This window comes from Rhinolophus ferrumequinum, chromosome 24 (genome assembly GCF_004115265.2).
Source record: "Rhinolophus ferrumequinum isolate MPI-CBG mRhiFer1 chromosome 24, mRhiFer1_v1.p, whole genome shotgun sequence".
Lineage (NCBI taxonomy): Eukaryota > Metazoa > Chordata > Mammalia > Chiroptera > Rhinolophidae > Rhinolophus > Rhinolophus ferrumequinum.
In genome coordinates this window covers 31,911,858-31,931,560 of record NC_046307.1, presented here as the reverse complement: position 1 = coordinate 31,931,560, position 19,703 = coordinate 31,911,858, and positions in this window count along the sequence as shown.

Below are 19,703 nucleotides of genomic sequence, written 5' to 3'. Positions count from 1 at the left end.
AGCTGAATCAAAAACTCTCTATAATAATGACTCTTCTCCCCAAATCTTCATCTTCACTCCTGTATCAATTACAAAAACTCCTTTATACATTTTAATCACTCATTAATATGATGAAACACCCCTGAGATGTGGTCTTTCAACATAGTCTTTCAATATTTTGTTGCTCCTGACTCCACCACTCATATTTTCCCATCACCTGTGCCTGAAACATCAAGTTCAACATCTTTCCCATTCCTCCTAACTACGCTCCATGACTTTTAAGCCTTTTGTTCAGCATCCTAGCTCCTCTTACCTTGACAAACAGACTGATGAAAGACAGGAGCATATGGCTTTTCCCAAGTCTTTACACCTAGGCAGTACTATAAGATGATGGAGCCCAATCAATTCTTCCAAAGATTTCAGTAGGCACTAAGGATACACGTATTATTTTTTTTCCATTTTGCACCCCACCCCTCCGGCCCCCACCTGCTGATAGCTGGCTTTGACAATATGCTCCATTCTGATGTCACATGATATGATAGGTATGGCATATGACAGTTGGGTCAAAACTTTAACAAGAGTCATTCAATCCGAATGAATAGGAACAAGTGGGTATATTGACTTGATAACATCCTTAGGTGATAGAGCCATTTGCTCTTCAACCCAAACAATTATTTTAACAGTGCCTTCTACAATTAAGAGCTTTGCATTTGTTTTGTTTTGTTCTGCCTTGGGTGGAGGGATATTTTTTATTTTGTTTTGGCTTTAGCCCTCAATAATAAGTTTTGTAAGTTCCCTGGAGAAGACTAGCACTACCCACTAGAATTGCTCCACAGATTATTTTTAGAGTTACCCTTACAAAACATGTAATTTGACTCTTGAGTATTCCCAAGGTAAAGAACAGTTTTGGCTAAAATATAAATAATAAAGTTTACATACACTCTTCAAAAGACATTGTACTTCACATGTTTGATATTTAAGAGTAAGTCAATGATTCTTTATTGTTACAACTATAAAATGATCACAGAATAAGAAACAATCTGTATTGCAACCCCTCTTATATGGATTATAGGCTTGGGTGAGTCATGAATTTTTACAGATTTAAACATGAAACCGTACATGGCTTCATGAAGATTGGTTTAGGAAAACAGAAAATGTCAGGTCAAACAAAGAAGTGACTGCTACCAGTGAAAGGAGGTACAAAATTTGGGAGTCTGCATATCTGCTCATGACCATTCACCCTCTACTCCTGCTCAAATTCAAGTTTAAACAGCCTTGGATGAAGGTGGTACGTGCCAGAACCTCTTGCCTTGACCAAACTCTAGTCAGGTTCCTCTGAGTTCTTTCTGACTAGGTTCTGTTCTTGGATATGTCCTTAGGAGCCCAATTTTAGCCAGAATCCTGCCAAGTTGAATTAGCAGGAATTGTCCACCCTTGATATCAGATCTATCATCATCCTCCAGGTGATGTCTCATCACCCTGGCCTGTCTGTAGCAAGAGTCCTATTAGGTTGGTTTAACCAGAATCTCTCCTTACTGCTGATGTTTTCCTGTTAGTAATTTTCCACCCTGCTTCTTGGCTATAAATTCCCATTTTTCATTATGGAAACCAATCTCTCTCCCCTACTGAAAAACCCCACTGCAGCAGACCCTGTGACTAGTGTACCAGTCCTTTAATTAAGTCTGCTTTACTATTCTTTAACAAGTGTCATGGATAATTATTTCATCAATGTAAAACACTCAAAAGACATTTTAGGAAGAAATTGTTATTTTGTGAACTTAATGCTACATCAAACTATGGAATTTATTCATCTGTGGAAAAAAAATATGCTGATCTCCCTGGGTGTATACGTAAGAGTAAAAGGCAGAGTAGTGAACCTAGTCAGAGGCAGAAAAACATAAAAGTTGATGATTCAGGGGTAGAGAAGTCTGTCTTGCCCAGATACTCTGGGTGATTATTAGGACTTACGTTACTATGTAGAAATGATGCTGCTTTGTTAACCAAAGTTCAAGTGACATCTCTGTCACCATCTTATTTGATTAAAGACTGTAGAGTTTTGAAAGGCCATTTTAATTTTTCACTGTCTTTCACAAATGAACCATGAGATGGAAAGAGATTTACAGGTCTGGGCGGGTGGTGAAGGTTAAGGATTTGGGGCGGGTTTTTTAAACAAAGTCACTTAAAAAAACGTAGTGGACTACGTTTGAGTTTACAGATACTTTTTCACATACTCGTGGCCTCAAATTAGATTGGGGGGCGGGGGATTCTTCATTTCTTCATTCAATGTTAAACAATATATGGATTCAAAAGTAGATCATATTCCCCAGTTGGAATCAATTCTCCTGAGTGGGTGAGACTAAAGCTCAGATTATTAAGGTTACAGCCTTCAGTCCTTGGCTTTCCCACTATCTGTCGCAATTCTGAGTTGCTAGGGACATCTTAAAAGGTATTTATCCTGTGCATGTTTCAGAGGTCTGTTTTCCCTCTATGACCCCCTTAGCAAGAAGTTTTAACGAAGTTTCATTAACTGGTCCTTACCAAAGCCAATATTCAGAGGCAAGATTACTTTTGATTAACCACAGCTGTTCTAACCCGAGCTGCTGACAATATTTTCCCATGTGAGCTGTTTTCCAATATCTAATGTTCATTTCACTGGGTTTTCAGAGTCATCTGAGGGCGGGAGGGATGGAGGAAGGAAGGAAAAAAGGAAGGAAGGGAGGGGGACAGCTGTTAGGAAATATCCCTATGTGCTACAGAAGTTCATTATAGGGTGATAATTTCCATATATATATGATATATTTATATATATATATATATATATATCACACATATATACACTATATATGTATGTATATCTATATAGATAGATATACAAATAGATAGATACACATTCTATGTAAGTGTGTGTGTGTGTGTGTGTGTGTGTGTGTGTATGTGTCCCATTCACAAAAGTCATGAGACATGGTGGAACCAAAATGTATTACAAAAATGATCTTTTATATTACAAAAAATGTTATGCATTATAACTTGTAAATGGTCCTTTTGCTGATTTTTTCTAAAGGTTTTTATAAGTCCCCTATAAACTTGTTCATCAGGGAACATAAAACAAGAAGTCATGGTCCCTGATCTAGACTTGAGTAGATAAAATCTGCACATGTAAGACAGTTGAAAAACAATAAAATCAAGTTCAAGTTTCAATGATACCAAGTTCACAAGGGTACATAATCTTATTCTATAATTACCCTCCACTTTGTTGAAGGCATTATAGAAAGGGATTTGACTCAGCTGTCCAGAGGGCAGTCCAAGTAAGAAATCCCATTTACGCAAGGCACGGAAGAGGGTAGAGGTATGCTGTCCACATTTTAACATACTATTGTATGTAGGAGTAGAAGCCAGTGAAGAAATAGGAAGAGAGAAAGTTCAGAAGGGAAGAGAATTTATATCTATATTATGTGAAACGTATAAAACTAAAAATTAAGTTGACATCTTTTCATACATTTCTACCCAATTTAGAAGCATGGATATCTGTTTGTCATTTGTTTATAGAATTTCCTGGTGGTTTTTTTGTGTAGAATTTACCACTTCCAATTGTGATTTTCTTTTTTCTGTGTTTTCATTTAACTGAATCTATGCCAGTTGCTCCCAAAGCAAAGAGTGTTGTATATTCTTTTTCTTCGTTTTAATTGTTTAACTGACAGCTAAAATAATGCTCTCATTTCCAAGAAAATGAAACAGTAAAGTTGTCCATTCTTGCTGTATTCCACAGTCAAACAGCTGGAGTTTATACACGGTTCAGACAGTTCAGACCCAATCAGAGAAGGTTATTTCCCTTTTCCACTTCTGACTGTGAAAGACCCAGTTATCATTTCCAGAAAACATCTATGCCAGAAAAACCTGCAGATAGAGACATTTTTTTTCTTTCTGAATTGTTAGTTGGTCTCTCAGCACATTTTGAATGTAACCTTTTTAATCCCTGCATTTGCAATTAGAGATTAAAATTCCATTCCAAGAGCCATTCGGCAGATGGCATAGCATGAGAAAAATGGAAGTAGTTTAAAATTGTGTTTATACAGAACACCAGATGAATTTGCCAGGCTGTTTCTTCCTGAGCTTATACATTCACTTGTGAAAATTGATTGTTTAAGATGTAAATTTCATTTGCTGGGATTTAGCATTTTTATAGGATTTTAAAGCATCAATTAATCCATCTCTTTTGTTCAGCACAGTTGCTTTAAATATGGAAGTAAAAAATCTATATTTAAAGAAACTGTTTCTTGAGAAGATTAAGTCACCTGTGCAAGAGTTACCAAGGTAGGTTCAGAAAGGCCATATAATGGAATGGACAGAACACTGAACCAATGCATCTATTAAATAGAAATCTCATCACATCTTAAGCCATTTAGGCAGTTTGATTCTTAATTAAGATCTTTCCCTTAGCTTCATCCAAGAGCTTAAAAAATAAAAATTCTTACAGCTGTTAAATTCTCATTGACATATAATGGATTCATAAAAGGGTACAAATCATAAATATATAGCTTAAGGATTTTTTTTTTCAAGTGGGCATACCCATGTAAACACCTCCCAGATGAAGAAATAAAAGATTACTTGTTCCTTCCCAAGTCATTTCCTCTCCCAACAAAACCACTATTCTAAATCTAGCACCAAAGATTAGTTTACACCTTATTGAAATACATATAAGTATTGAAATACATATAAGACTCTATTTTACTATTTTGTGTCTGGCTTCATATACACAACATTCTGCTTAAGAGACATCATTCTGTTGCATGTAGGGGTATTTGTTCATTGTCATTCCTGTATGTAAGTATATCTTATAAATATGTCACAGTTTATCCATTTTACTATTGATGAACTTCTGGGATTTTTCTAGCTTGGGGCGATTACAAATAGTGCTTCTATGATCATTTTTATGCATGTCGTTTGGTGAACACATGTATGCATTTCTGATAGGATTAGACCTAGTTGTGGATTAATCACAGTTTTCCAAAATAAACATATCCATCAGTTCTGTATGAGGGCTTCAGTCACTCCACATCCTTGACAGCACTGGCCACTGTAGGTCTTTTTCACTTTAACAATTTGGTGGGTATGTAGTGGTTTTCTATTGTAACTTAACTTTACACTTCTCTGATGACTAATAAAATTGAGCACACTTCCATATTTACTGGACACTTGTTAAGAGTTTGTTGAAGTCATATGGCCATTATTCAATTAACTCATCATTTTTTAAATTTATGCTAGATGCAAATCTCTTGTGAGATACAAGTATTGCAATTAATTTTGAGCCTGTGGCTTGTTTTTTCACTCTCTTTGGTCCTTAAGAGTTTCTTAATTTTTAAAAAATCAATTCATCAATAATATTTTTTCTGTATGCCTACTGCTTTTTGTATTTTGTTTAAGAAATCTTTGCCTCTCTTAAGTTCATAAAGTGAACTGTGCTATCTTCTAGAATCTCTATTGTTTTACCTTTCAACAATCCAAATTTATTTTTGTATATGGTATGAACAGGGATTAAAATCATTATTTTTCATTTAGGTATACTATTGACCCAGCACCTTTTATTAGAAAAACCACCCTTACCCCTTACCCTCAATGCACTGCAGTGACATCTTTTTCATAAATCAGTTAATTTTATATATGTGGGTCTATTTCTGAACTCTATTCTGTTTGTGTATCCTTGTGTCAGTACCACACCACTTAATTGTGTAGCTTTATAAGTCTCAATATCTGGTGGAATAATTCCTCCAATTTTGTTCTCATTCAATAATCCATTCCTTCGCTATTTTGGTCCTTTGAATTTCCTCAAGAAAATATAACTTGCAGGGATTTTGACTGAAATTGCATTACCAAGAGATTATTTTGGTGAGAATTTTCATCTTTGCAAAACTAAGTCTTATCTTCCATTAATATGGTATGTCCCTCTCTTTGTTGACCTCTTTAATATCTGTCAATGAGATTTTGTTATTTTGTATATAAAGTAAATATACATCATTTAATAAGCTTATTTCTAGTTCTTTGTTTTGTTTTGCTATTATGTAACCAAACTATTACTTTATAATTGCTACTGATTTTTCAGTTCTAGAATTTCCATTCGATTCTTTATTATTGATTCTAATGTATAATTTTCCATTTTCTTATGTATTTTCCTGAAAATAATTATGAGCTATTTTAAAGTCTTGAACTCCAATTTTTGCACTGCTTAAATCAGAATTCTGATAGAAACTCTGTTCAGCTTTTAGCCTCCATTCCTCTCTGCTTGGCTTTTTAGCCTTTTGCTCTGGCCAGAATATAAATCAGTAAATACCTCAGTTAGGAAAGAATCACAGAATGTCAGGTCCATTTGTCTGTTGTTGTTCCCTTCTCTCTAGAATCTTGGCCTCTCAAGTCCTGACTTCCTTCATAGCCCTGAACTCCATCTTTTATCTACTCAGCACTACTCTATAGTGCTTCAGGGGACAGCCAAAAGCTGTGAGCCACTGTTCTCTGCCTTTTCTACTTAGGAACCAGAGAACACTTTTAAGGAAAAGTGGAGGAGAATGTTAGGTTCACCTCACCCTGTTCTATATCTTTAACCCTCAAATCTTAGATGTTTTGGTTGCTTTACTATGCCTTTTGTAATTTTACTCATCCTTTATGATTGTTCTCCATAGAAGGTTGGTCAGAAACAAGCTATTCTATCATAGTCAAAGGCAGAAACCTCCTATCTGAGAGTTTAGCAGAACTTCTAAGTTTGAAGCTGTAAGATAAACTGGGAGAAAAATCAATGCATCTTTGGTCATTTCTCACAATTAAAAAAAAGGGGTATTATAGATTCAAATATAATTTGAAAGATTGCGAGGTCCAAATTGGTAATCAACTTATTCATTATGAATATGGAGGGAACGGAGGAATTGTAGTGAAATAAAAGGACCTATTTTTAAATCCCAGGAATGAGATTCACTCGCTCTAAGTCCATGGCTAGTCACATAAAGTTTCTGAGTGTCAGTTTTCATCCAGAAAGAGGAATAATAATTAATGAGATTAAATGATATTTTAATGTGAAAAGCACTTGTATATTGAAATGCAAGATGAAAATATGAGACAAAACTAGTTGTGATACCACAGAAATACAGAAAACTTCATTCATATTTATATTTAAAAGATCAGAATTTGAACAGCTAGAACTGACATATACCAATCTGCTCCACACATAAAAACAAGCCTTTTGTGAGTTCTGAGAAGCTATTTTTCAAAGGTTTGTTATTTACTCAAAACATACATAAGTAAGATATGATCTAGGTACAGGGAAATAGAAAATATGAATAGACTATGACAAGTAAAAAGTAATCAAAAGTACCCACACAAATAAAAATCCCAGGTGCAAATGATGAATTGGTGAATTCTACAAAACATTTAAAGAATCAAAAATACAACATAAGGAAAATATAGACCAGTATCTCTTATAAACACAGATACACAAATCTTCAATAGAATACCAGCAAACTAAATCCAACAGCATAATAAAAAACATTATTCCCCATGACCAGTTGGGAATTATCCCAGGAACGCAAGATTGGTTGAATATGCAAAAATCAATTAATGTAATAGGCCATATTAACAGGTAAAATTAACAACCAGAAACCATATAATCACCACTAAATTGCAGAAAAAGGATTGGACAAAATCCAACACCTTTCATGATAAAAACGCTCAACAATCTAGGGACAGGAGGGTGTTGATAAAAGGCATCTATGAAAAGCTCACAGGTAACATCAACTTAATTGTGAAAGACTGGATGCTTTCCTCTAAAGATCAAAAACAAGACCAGGATGTCAGCTCTCTTTACTTCTATTGAACAAGTAGTGGGAGTTGTAGCCAGGGCATTAAGAAAATGAAATAAAAGGCATCTGGATTGGAAAAGAATAAATACACCTATCTCTATTCACAGATGACATGTTCTTACACACAGAAAACTCATAGGAACCTACAATTAGAACTAATAAATGTGATCAGCAAGATTGCAGGATACAAAATCAATATTTAAAAAGTCCATCATATTCCTATACTCTAGCAATGAACAATCCAAAACTGAAATTAAGAAAACAATCCCACTTACAAGAGCATCAAAAAGAACCAAGTCTGCTTAGAAATCAATGTAACAAAAGAAATATAAAATCCATACTCTTAGAACTACAGAAAATTACTAAAATAAATTTAAAAAGCTCTAGGTGAATGGAAAGACATTCCACAACTGTGCTTCTGAAGGTTTAATATCATCTAAATGGCAAGTCTTTCCAAACTGATCTGTAGATTGAATGCAATCTCTATCAAATTCCACTCGCTTCTTTGTAGAAATCAACAAGCTGATCCTAAAATGCATATGGAAACTCAAAGCACTCAGAATAGCCAAAACAATCTTGAAAACAAAAAATTGAGGTGAAAAGAAAAACTTACTGATTTTAAAAGTTACTACAAAGCAACTGTAGTCACGACAGCATGGAACTGGCATAGGAGAGACATATCAATGAAAAGCATAGAACTGAATATCCAGAAATAAGCTTTGGATTTGGTAGAGGTTTCTCAGCCATGACACCAAGCACAAGCAATAAAATAAAAAAATACATAAATTGAACTTCATCAAAATTCAAAACATTTGTGCTTCAACAATGCCCTTGTTTTTAAACATATTGGATACACACATCTGCTCCATATAATCAGCCAAATGAAGAAAGAGGTCCATGTCTTTTCCTTTTACAAGTCACACATATTATCAACAAAAATATTCACACCATTCCAGACAAAAATAGAGCATTTTTTAAATAAAAGATGAGGGAATTACAATGATTCTCTGAGAGTCGATTGTCTTATTCATACATGAGCCACAACTGTATTTATTGAAAATCAAATTCGTAGTGATTTTAATCTTGACATAATTTATTTTATCCTCCTCAAATATTACATCACCAGCTATACAACTAACTAATCTCACAAAACAATATAGAAGAAGCCCAGGCATTAGTTCCTTTAAAAACTAGACAGAATAGTGTCATTGTTAAGGGCTCTGACTCGAGTCAAAGCCAAAACTGTCATTACGACCTGTAAGAACTTGTGCATGTTTCCTTACCTCTGAGTCCCAGTTTCCTCATCTGAAAGCAAGAAGAATAATCCTACCTTCTTGGAAAATGGAAGGGGAAATGGACTTGTTTTCATGGTCCTCATATGAATTTAATATCAAACCACCCAGACAAAAGACTATTAAGCCAGAGTGACATAGATTTCACAGCAATGAATCTCTGTAGTTCAAGAAAACTGGAGGAAGCTATACATCTACTTTCTGCTTCCAGATAAGGATGCAGATTTGCTGTTACTAAGTTTGTCTTCAGCATTATGAGTGTTCCATTATTCCAAATATAATCTTAAAAAGAAACACAGATATTGTTAGTGCAACTTTCTGAATGGTGACAAAAAAATGACTGTGGCATAGCAAAGACAGTGCTCTCACTTCTGGCACAATTCTACATTGTCAGTGGATCTTTGGTGACCTCCTGGTGGGGACTCTGGGACACAGGAGAAGCTATGCTAAGCTATGCTGTCTCTCAGCATCCACCTCACACACACGCAGATTCTGCATCCTTGACTAATTAACTCAAGGTCACAATCTAACCTACAGAGGATGTTTCTGTAAGTACCAGCCTCTCCCAGGAGCTGTAACCTCTTAGGTTGTGTGTACACATAAGCATAATGCATTGAAAGTGCTTAGCAGGGTGTCTGTTATAGAGTAAAGCCTTAAACACACGCTAGTTAGGACGACAATGAAGGTGATGATGTTGATCATGAAAGAGACAGATGCAAAGATGATGTCAGCATTCTAGTTTGATCACTAACCAATAAGACAAAAGTATGGAGATGCCAGCTTTATTCCTGTAAAAGCTACTGGAATGAAGGAAAAGGAATTTCAGTCAGTTCCTGAAGAAGCTTGCTTCTCCTCATTTGGGGAGAATTTTAAAGTATGAGAATTAAAGGCAATGTGGTAGTCCAGAAATTACATCAAGGAACACTGTTTTCCTTTGTCTTTAAACTAAAAATATAGTGATGGATATTAAGTTGGAATTGGACACTCTTAAATACGGTCTTTTTTGTGATTCAGAGGGATTCTGTGTTCAAAGTTTATTTCAGCAATGCTTCACTGACTTGGTAGACAACCCTGCAAGATCAACCAGAAAACATGACACAAATACAAGATTTAAAGACCCCTCAGAGTGAAAGTAATACAGAGCGATGAATTACTGCAGGCCTCTGCCTTTGTTTCCTCTTAGAGTAAAGCTCTGCCATCACCATCTCTGCGGCCTCAGGAAAAATAGTTACTCTCTCTAAGTCTCATTACACTCACTTGTAAAATGGAGAAAGTAGAAGCTACCTCATAAGTCGTATGGGCATTACTATTCTCATTTCACCATTAAAAGCATTATCAAAATGTCCTCATTAAAAAAGGATGGAAGAAAAGGAAGTCAAGATCATTCAGAGGCCATAACATTGTATCCATCCCTAGCTTCATCTATAAAATAACATTCAACTATTCCTACAGTTCAGATACATTAAAATGTAAATTGTTCCTTAGTCACATCCTAATTCATTCATTCTCAAACATTAGTTAAGCACTTACTATTTTTCAGGGCCCTGAAATATGACAATGAAACAATTTGGACCCTGTCCTCAGAAAATTTACAATCTGGTAAAAGACCATTACTCTAAACCTACTTCCCTACTGTCATCCCCACTCGGGAAACATTTTCTTTTTCCAATATACCCGAACAGTCAGTCTACCTGCCCTCCTTTTCTTGTTCTAGTTTTTTTTAACCTTGAATACAGCACTTAAAACACTGACTCATACAGAACAGTTAGTTGTATATATAGTAAATTCCATTATGGAAAGGATGGTGTCTTTTTCATATAGGGTCTTATTTCTGTGTATCCAAGAACGTTAGGAAGCTATACCCACGTGCCGATGTTACATATAAACAAACACACATGCACACAAATAACACCTATATTCATTTGGCATTTCATATTCGCAAAACACTTTCTCACAAATCTCTTCTTTTAAACGTCACAATAATTCCTGAAAATGTATTACTACAAAGGAAAAGAAGATTGATGTAGTGAGTCACCAAAAGATAGAGCCAGGGAATCTCGAACAAAATACTTCCGACTCTGATTTCAGTGATTGTCCCATCACGATCCCACTGCTTGCTAAGACCCATCCTACAACTGGTCAATTTTCAAATGGACTTCTAAGAAACACTGAGGCAGACGACGTTAAGGTAGAAGTGAGAAAGATCAGGAGACTGAAAGATTTCCAACCTTCTTGAAAATGACGAAAAGCTATTGTTAGCAAATGACAAGCCTAAATTCCAAATGCGATTCTAAATCAGTCACTTCTAACACTACACGTTTACTGAAATATTACGTACGTCGAAACCTTTTCACGTGTGGGAGCTACCAATGTTTTCGACCTCCTATATGTAGCACCAGGATTCAGGAATATGTTCATCTCCCATTAATACAGGCTACTGTGCTCATAAAAGACACGACTGGTTTCCCTATATATGTGTGTGTATATCTACACATATATTTGTGTGTATATGTACGACTATCATTGTACCGGAGCACTAGACAAGCTCCTAGTTCAGAGAGGTCCCTTAACCAGTATTTGATACTCCCAACATTGTTCTTGTCCCTGGAGAAAGGGGGCAACTGGACCGAGTCCAGTGACCTGAGCCAGGAATTCATGAACGACCCTCTTTGACCCAGCCAATTCTTCCTGTCATTTCATCTTTTCATTTTTTGGAAAATTAGCTGTGATTTAAACAGTTATTTGTCAACATGTATGATTTGCTAGTCAAGGTTGGTACTAGACATGTATGCTTAAGGAGGCATTTGGGTCAGTCGAGGGGGATAGAATTGCCTAAAACAGACTGGGCTGAAATGGTCATGCTTCTACAGTCTCAAAGGCTAACAGACATGAGGCTTTCCTGAATTCCACGGACCTCTGTTCATTTACCTGGCAATTACTTCCACAGCCATTTGGATAGGCCCACTCAGTGAAGCAAGAACTTTCTACTGATACTGAGCTCATCACTTTCCCTTCAACTTCAGGGTGACAGAAGGAATGATATTTTATTGTGTGTAAAAAAAAAAATTACTTTGTAACTGGGGAGAAAAGAGACAAGAAAACAGATTTTAAAGCAAGAAGATATCCCTATCTGTTGAAAATTGTTAGGTTCAAAATAGAGCCCACACACACTAAATGTTGCCCTTTATTCTACCTCCAAAACTTTGCACATACCCTTTCTGAAAGGATTTTAGTCTCCAAGAGCATTTTTTTATAAGCTCTCCCAAGTTTTAATTACTAATTCACATGCTAGGTCTGAGACCTAGTGCAGAACCAGATTTATGGCTGTGGGAACAAGGCTCTGCATAAAATATCAGTTTTGTTGGCCAACTGGCAGCTCTCTTTGTTTGCACACTCTGCAATTACTTCAGGTCATCAGGCCCATCTTGAGGAGATATTTTATGTCATTAAGAAAAGTGGTGCAATGACATTCAGTGATTTCACGATTACATCAGTAACGGGGGCGGGGGGCAGGTGATACCAACAAGAACCTACTGGCATTAAATTGAGCTAACTTTTACATGAAAAAAAATATTCGTCATAAACCCAGCATTTCCATGCATTGATTATCTACACATTTGATTCATTCAACCAAAATATACTAGAGGTTTACAGTGAGCCAGATACGGTTCCAGGTGCTAAAGGAAAGATAGAGCTTTAGATAAGACAGACGAGGCCTCTAGTTCACAGAATTGATTTTTAAGTTGGATGAAATAGACAGATGAACAGATGCACCACAAACTGTTAGCTGGTTCTAAGTGCTATGAAGAAACTAAACTAGGTGATATAACAGAAAATGACCAGAGACATAATACAGAAGTTCTTCCTGAGGTGTCACACTAAAACTTAGATCTGAATGACAAAAAGTACCTACTCATTTGGAAATCATGTAAATAGTGGGACAGCTGGTACCAAGGCTGCAAAATAAGAATAAGTTTAGTATGTTTTAGGAACAACAAGAACAAAAACAGGTGAATGTGGATAGAGAATATTCACCTAGAAGAAAGGGCTTGCGATGCAGTCAGGGACTAGATCATGAAAGACCTGGAAGGCCCAAATAATTGTATAATATTTATTGAAAACTTCGTATGTGCCAGGCACTATTCTAAACTCTGGGGATATATCTGTGAACAAAAAGGGCAAATTCCCTGACCTCAAGGAGCTCACTTTCTACTTGTTAGAGACAGGTAATGAACAACTTTTAAAACTACAAATGCTATGGGGAAAAAATGAGATACAGAAGATAATTAGTATACGGTGGGGAGAGGCAGGCTATGTTACATAGTGTGGTAATTGAAGAACAATTGCAATTCTTTGCAACTCCTTGCATTGAGACATTGAATCTGATTCCCTTACCCTTGAATGTGGGATAGCTTTGAGAACTTAGTTGACCAAAAGGATGCAGTACATGTGATTTTAGGAGACGGGTGAGGCCAGGACATAAGAATCCTTGCAGCTACTGCCCAAGTCTCTTGGAACACTCTCTCTGGGAATCCTGAGAGCACCGAGCTGGAGGCATCATGTGTAGACACTCTGCTTGTGGAAGGCAGCATCTGAAATGGCTCTCGATGATTCCAGCTTTCTAATATTCATATCACTGTGTATCCTCCTCCCCTCGAGCATGGGCTGCACCTAGTGACTTACTGTTAACAAAGAGAACAGCACAAACATGCTGACACGTCACTTCCAACATCAGGTTACAAAATAACTATGCTTTCTCTTTGTCTTGATCTCTCTTGCTGTCTCTCTCCCAGATCACTCACTCCATAAAATGCCTAGTTGCTATGTTGTGGTCAACCTATGAGGAGGCCCATGTAGCAAGGGAACTATTGTCTCTGACCACCAACCAGCAAGGATTTAAGTCCTACCAACAGCTGCATGAGTTCGGAAGCTGCTCCTCCCCTGCAAAGTCTGGAGAAGACTAAAACCCCAGAAAACAACTTCACTACAGACTTGTGAGAAACCCTGGGCCACAGGACTAAGCTAAGTCCTGGATTTTTGACCTGCAGAAACTGTGAGTTAAGAATATTTGTCATTTTAAGGTCCTATATTTTGGGCTAGTTTGTTACACAGCAACAAACAACTAACACACTGAAAGACAATCCTAGTCGAACCCAGCCTTCTGCTCATCCTTCCAAAGTGCCAGGCATATGAGTGAAGGCTCACTACAAGGCCATCCCCCAACTATGGACCACGATGATGTCTGTCAATGCCAAGTGCCATAGAAGATTCATCCAGCCAGGCCCTTCCCAAATTCCTGACCTACAATCAATTAACCACTGGAATAAGTGGTCAGGAATGCCTCTTCGATCAACTGGCATGTGAGCAAATACCTGAAAGAAACAAGGGCGTGAGACATGCCAATATCAGGCGAAGGGGATAGCGAGTAAAGGACCTAGGTGAAAGCATGCTGGGCCCACTGCTGCAGTGGAGTTAAGAACAGAGTGTTAGGAGATGAGCAGAGAGGGATCAGGACAGCAGATCATGAAGACCATTTCAAGGACTGACATTTAGTGTGAGTACACTAAATGTGCATTCTGTCTCTTAGGTCTGCTCCCTTCACTTGCAACAGTCGTGTCCAAATGGTGAACGCCTACAGCAGATGCCTTCCTGGCATCGAGTAGCCAACAACAACCAGTCATCTTCACACTTGTCCTTAGAGAATGACTCATGGACGCCAGAGTCTGCGTGTGGCCGGTGCCTTGACTTGCTCCCATCCTTCTTCTTCGCCTGGCCATATTTGCAATTCAGTCCCAGCGCTTTCATTTTCGGAGTGTTTACATTAACTTGAAGTTGTTAACCTAGTTGTGTTGCAGAATGTTTCAGACAGTGCCAGAGGCTATAAATAAATAACAGTTATTTTAGATCTGCCTGGCAAACAAGTGCCTGGATTCTGCTGAGACCCCAGAGACGCTGACTGCTGCAGTGCTGAATACCTCACACGGGACTAAAAGTAGGTATTCTCAAGGAATGCTAAGCAGACACACTCCAGGAGGCACAGTTATGTCTCCCACCATCAGACATCTCCTGATTGCCACTGAGACCAATAAACGGACCTCTCTGTCATACCCACTTGGAATAAACCAAAGTTAACTTGAAGCCAATTATTCCATATTACCAACTGGGTTTCTCATCTCTTCTCAAATTTTAGCAACTGACAAATGACCAAACCAAACTCTTACAAGGATTTTTTTTTCCCATTTATCTAGAGCAGTGGATACCAATTTTTTTCAATTAGAAAAAATTGCTTTTACCGTCTCATTAAATACCACTATCTAGCTATAAGTACCTGGACCAGATAATTCATCCCTCTGTGCCTTGGTTTCTATACTTGTAAAATAGAAATTAAACTGCCTACATCAGAAAATTAATGAGAATTTAAATGAGACAATAGCGCTTAGAAAAGTATCTGAGCTGTTAAAAGTCAATAATTAGTTCATCATTATTTAAAAATATTAACTTTTTTCTCGCCTCGTAATAGTTATAACCAGTTTTTCTAAGGAAAACTGTCATGACCGTGTTTATAATAAATTCAGAGGCATTGAATATGCAAATTTATGAGTCATTATCCATTAGAGAATTACAAATACTCGCAACATAGGACATATATGAGAAAGACACAGTGTTTACTGAGTCAGTCATGCCTCAGAAATATGTGACAATTACAGAGTTTAGGAATCTCTGGTCCAAGCATCAGAGCACTTTCACTTCTATCAAGTTTATCATTTAAATCACTAGTATTATACAATGAAAATAATTGTTCAGAATGATGTTACACTGCCCCAGAAAGAATCTCATCTACCAAAGCACATAATTAAAAATTACATAGTGCATTTTGAGAGGAAGCTGCAGATAATCTGAATTTGGAACTCTAGCAAAAAATGGAAATTAAAAAAAAAAATTCCTTTTGATTTATTTTCAGTTAAGTAGAAAATTCAGCTAATCAGAATTCCTCTTTCTTTGGAACTCTAGCTAGTTAAGATTTTATAACAATGCCATTTCATTAAAGTCTCTCAATATGCAAACTGGCAGTCCATTGCTTGGTCTACTCGTATATACTTTTTGTTGTTACCCAACTCAATCTTTTGACAAAATATCACCTCATATAGAGACGGCTAAAGGTGGTCGATTTTCTCCTCTGGTAGATTTCTGATCCCCTTACAACTAAGTAAATTATTCATGGAAAAATAACATTATCTCATCTGATCTGTTAATTTATATATTAATTTCAAATAGAAATAGAAGTAAACACTAAGTTTCGATTTAATAAACATTTACTAGATTTTCATGTGGGAGGGAAAGTCATGGAGATAAAGAGCTGAAAATGTCACCCGATCCACATTCCCAACTAGAGCAACAAAATTCTGTGAATATACTGTAAATGTGAATTATGGGAAAATCTGAGTTACTCGGCAACAATTGCTTTATCTAGTAGAGAAAAGTACCTTCCAATGAGTTGCAACAGAACAAAGATCTAAAGGAGCAAAATATATTTTAGGAAAAAAGGAAAGAGGATACATTCGTATGCATTATTGTGGAACTATTCACAGTTTCATTAATGAATCTATCCACCTTTAATAACTTTTCCTTCAGAACCATTTTCATATTTGCCTTTCTTAGGAACATACAATACTCCCTATAGACAAGCCAAAGTGCAGAATGAGATGCTCTCATAACATCGATTTTCTAAAAATAATTGTCTGATGAACAGGAGAACATATTGCTGCTAATGTTCAGTACTGAACCTGCATCAAACTGTTGACTTTTTTCTTCTCCAAATTGGCTGGCCACACCAATGTAAAGTCCTTGCCATTGTTTTCGTAGTAGTCTTGGAATTCACATGTCCCTAACTGCTACTTGCAGGCTGAGGTTGGACTATGAATGCTTTGCCCAGGTCTTTACTCTGAGAAACTCTTTATAGTATGGGTTAATTATCTCTCACCTCACCTCCCATCACTACTCGGTCTATTAAATACACATTTGAATGGAAAATGCAGTTTTTCTTTGTTTGTTTTTAGCCTAATGCACTTTCCAAATAACTGGTTGCCATGGTGGCAGGCACTGTGGACAAAGTGTCACAGAGTGAGTAAAGATCATTAAAAATGACTAACTGCCATCAGATAAGAAGGTGCTATTTTCATACTCAGGTGAGAACCAGAATTGTCCGTGTAGTTTTCCTACACATGCACATAAAAGAGGAGAGAGGTAAAGGTGAAGAAAACAAGATTTTCTTTTATCCTTCTTTCTCCCCATCAGAAGTCTATTTCAAAACCATATTATAGGCTATAAAAATTGCTTGAACCTCTTGGTTACCTGAGTACCAATTACTGCCGCCTTTCAAGAATGTGCATCCAGTACCCATCTTTTCATGGGTCAGTTGTTTGTGATGTATGTGAAAAGAGTGTAGTCACTGGTACTTTAGCAATAATTAGATTCTGCTACTTCCCCCACCAATTCAAAACTCATGACTGTATTTCCAGAGAAATGTTTCAAAGCATAAGGTCATAAAACACTACCAATTTCAGTTTAACCTGCCTCTTCAATTGATTACTTAAACTGACAACGCTAATTGTCCACTAGCGGACACATGTATGCATTCAAATGTCTGGTTACATTGTTCTAAACCAAAGGATAATCTGACTTCCATAATCAGGTCTGAATTTAGAGGCTAATAGCATCTCATCCTTTAACCTTTAAAATGAGTTGCCCTTATAATTTAGCAGGATCCTCTGCACATTTGTCTAAAACTAAGGGTTTCAAAGGGGATGAAAATGAAGAGATTATTCTTTGTGACTGTAAAGTGACAAAGCAATGACTGTCCCCCCATGCTTCAATTGCAAAAGGGTTGTGAAATCTATGTTAATATTGCATACATGCAGGACTTATAATTCCTTCATTGACCACCGCTCTTATTTGCATGAAAAATGGAGGGGAAGGTCAATATGTTCCTTTCATAGAATCTAACTTTCAATTCTAGAAAGCACTGTTTAATGGATGGCATGTCTCTTTTCCTCTCTCCTTCTCTCCTTCTTTTCCTTTCTCTCTCTTTCTTTCCAAAAGACATAACCCCATAGTGTAGATTTGTGTTTGATTTTAGAAAAATCTTAGTCTCTATCTTAATGCTACCCTAAGATGTAAAATAACCCAGAGAAAGTATTCATCTTTCAATATAGTTTGTTTCTTGAGTGTAAAGATCTTTATAACCTACTTAGTTACTAGTAGTATCTTTCATATGTTTACCACACAGTCATTAGATGTTTGTTTCTTGCATATCACTCGGTACATTTATAAAAGGCTGAAGAGAAATGAAATAAAATATGTATTATATGTTAATTAGGGACCACAGTCACGGTCCTCAAAGATATTATGACCACACATCTATCTAGCTTAAGGAAACAATGAAAATGTGTCCTCAGAGAGAGAGAAAACCATATGCAAATATCAGCTGTTATTGCTTGTTTAGATTTCTCTACCACTTGTCTATTCTGCTTTTTAAAAGAAATAAAAACTCACAAGCCACGTGTTTTTCTTCTGATTCCTGGACTGACAAAACTGTAGTTCCTGTCTGTATTCAGCACAAATTTCAATTGGGTAATATTGGTGAAAAAATAATAATGCTGGGAAAATAAAAGTACAATTATGCTTACTTATGCCTATTTGATTGGGCCATTGAATCAAATCTACTATTTGAATTTCAGATACGTTGTTTATTTGAATGGAATGAAGAGACTCCTTCTGTAATCAGAACTGCTCAACCAAAAGTCTAAGAAAATCTGGGGGGCTGGGAAGGGAAGAGAGCTGCTGTTCAACAGGTACGAAATTTCAGTCATGCAAGATGAAAAAGTTCTTATTGTTGGCAATAATGATATTGTACACTTAAAATTCTGTTAAGACAGTAAGTCTCGTATTATGTATTTTTTTACTACAACAAAAAAATTGGAACTCTAGAAAACTCTTTACTCCATGGATGATTAAGAAACCACTGGGATGTGAAAAAAGCATATGAATATTCAGCTATTTACCACTCATAGATTTAATGATAAACTACAGACCTCCATAACTGAAAATACTATTATTTTTGTTCTCCTACAGTGAGCAGACTAGAAGTAGTTTGCTTGTTTGACAAGCAGTTTCTAGGACTCCCAGAGATTCTAATTCAGTAGATCAACTTTATGGTCCCCAAAACTGCATTTTTAACAGCACTTCAAGGATTCATGGGCATAGGGCTACAGACCACACTGTGAGAATCAGGACAATGTGCCTCTCCTATGCCAAATGCCAAGGATGGACCAAATTAATTCATTTACAATACTTTTCACAGTTATCGTTGAACAATGCACTTGGAAAGTATTGGCCTGGATGTACTTGGAAGCTTAAAACGTACAATTTTTTTTTTTTTTTTAATTTATTGGGGTGACAATTGTTAGTAGAATTACATAGATTTCAGTTGTGCAATTCTGAATCACATCATCCATAAATCACACTGTGTGTTCACCACCCAGAGTCAGCTCCCCTTCCATCACCGTACATTTGATCCCCCTCACCCTCATCC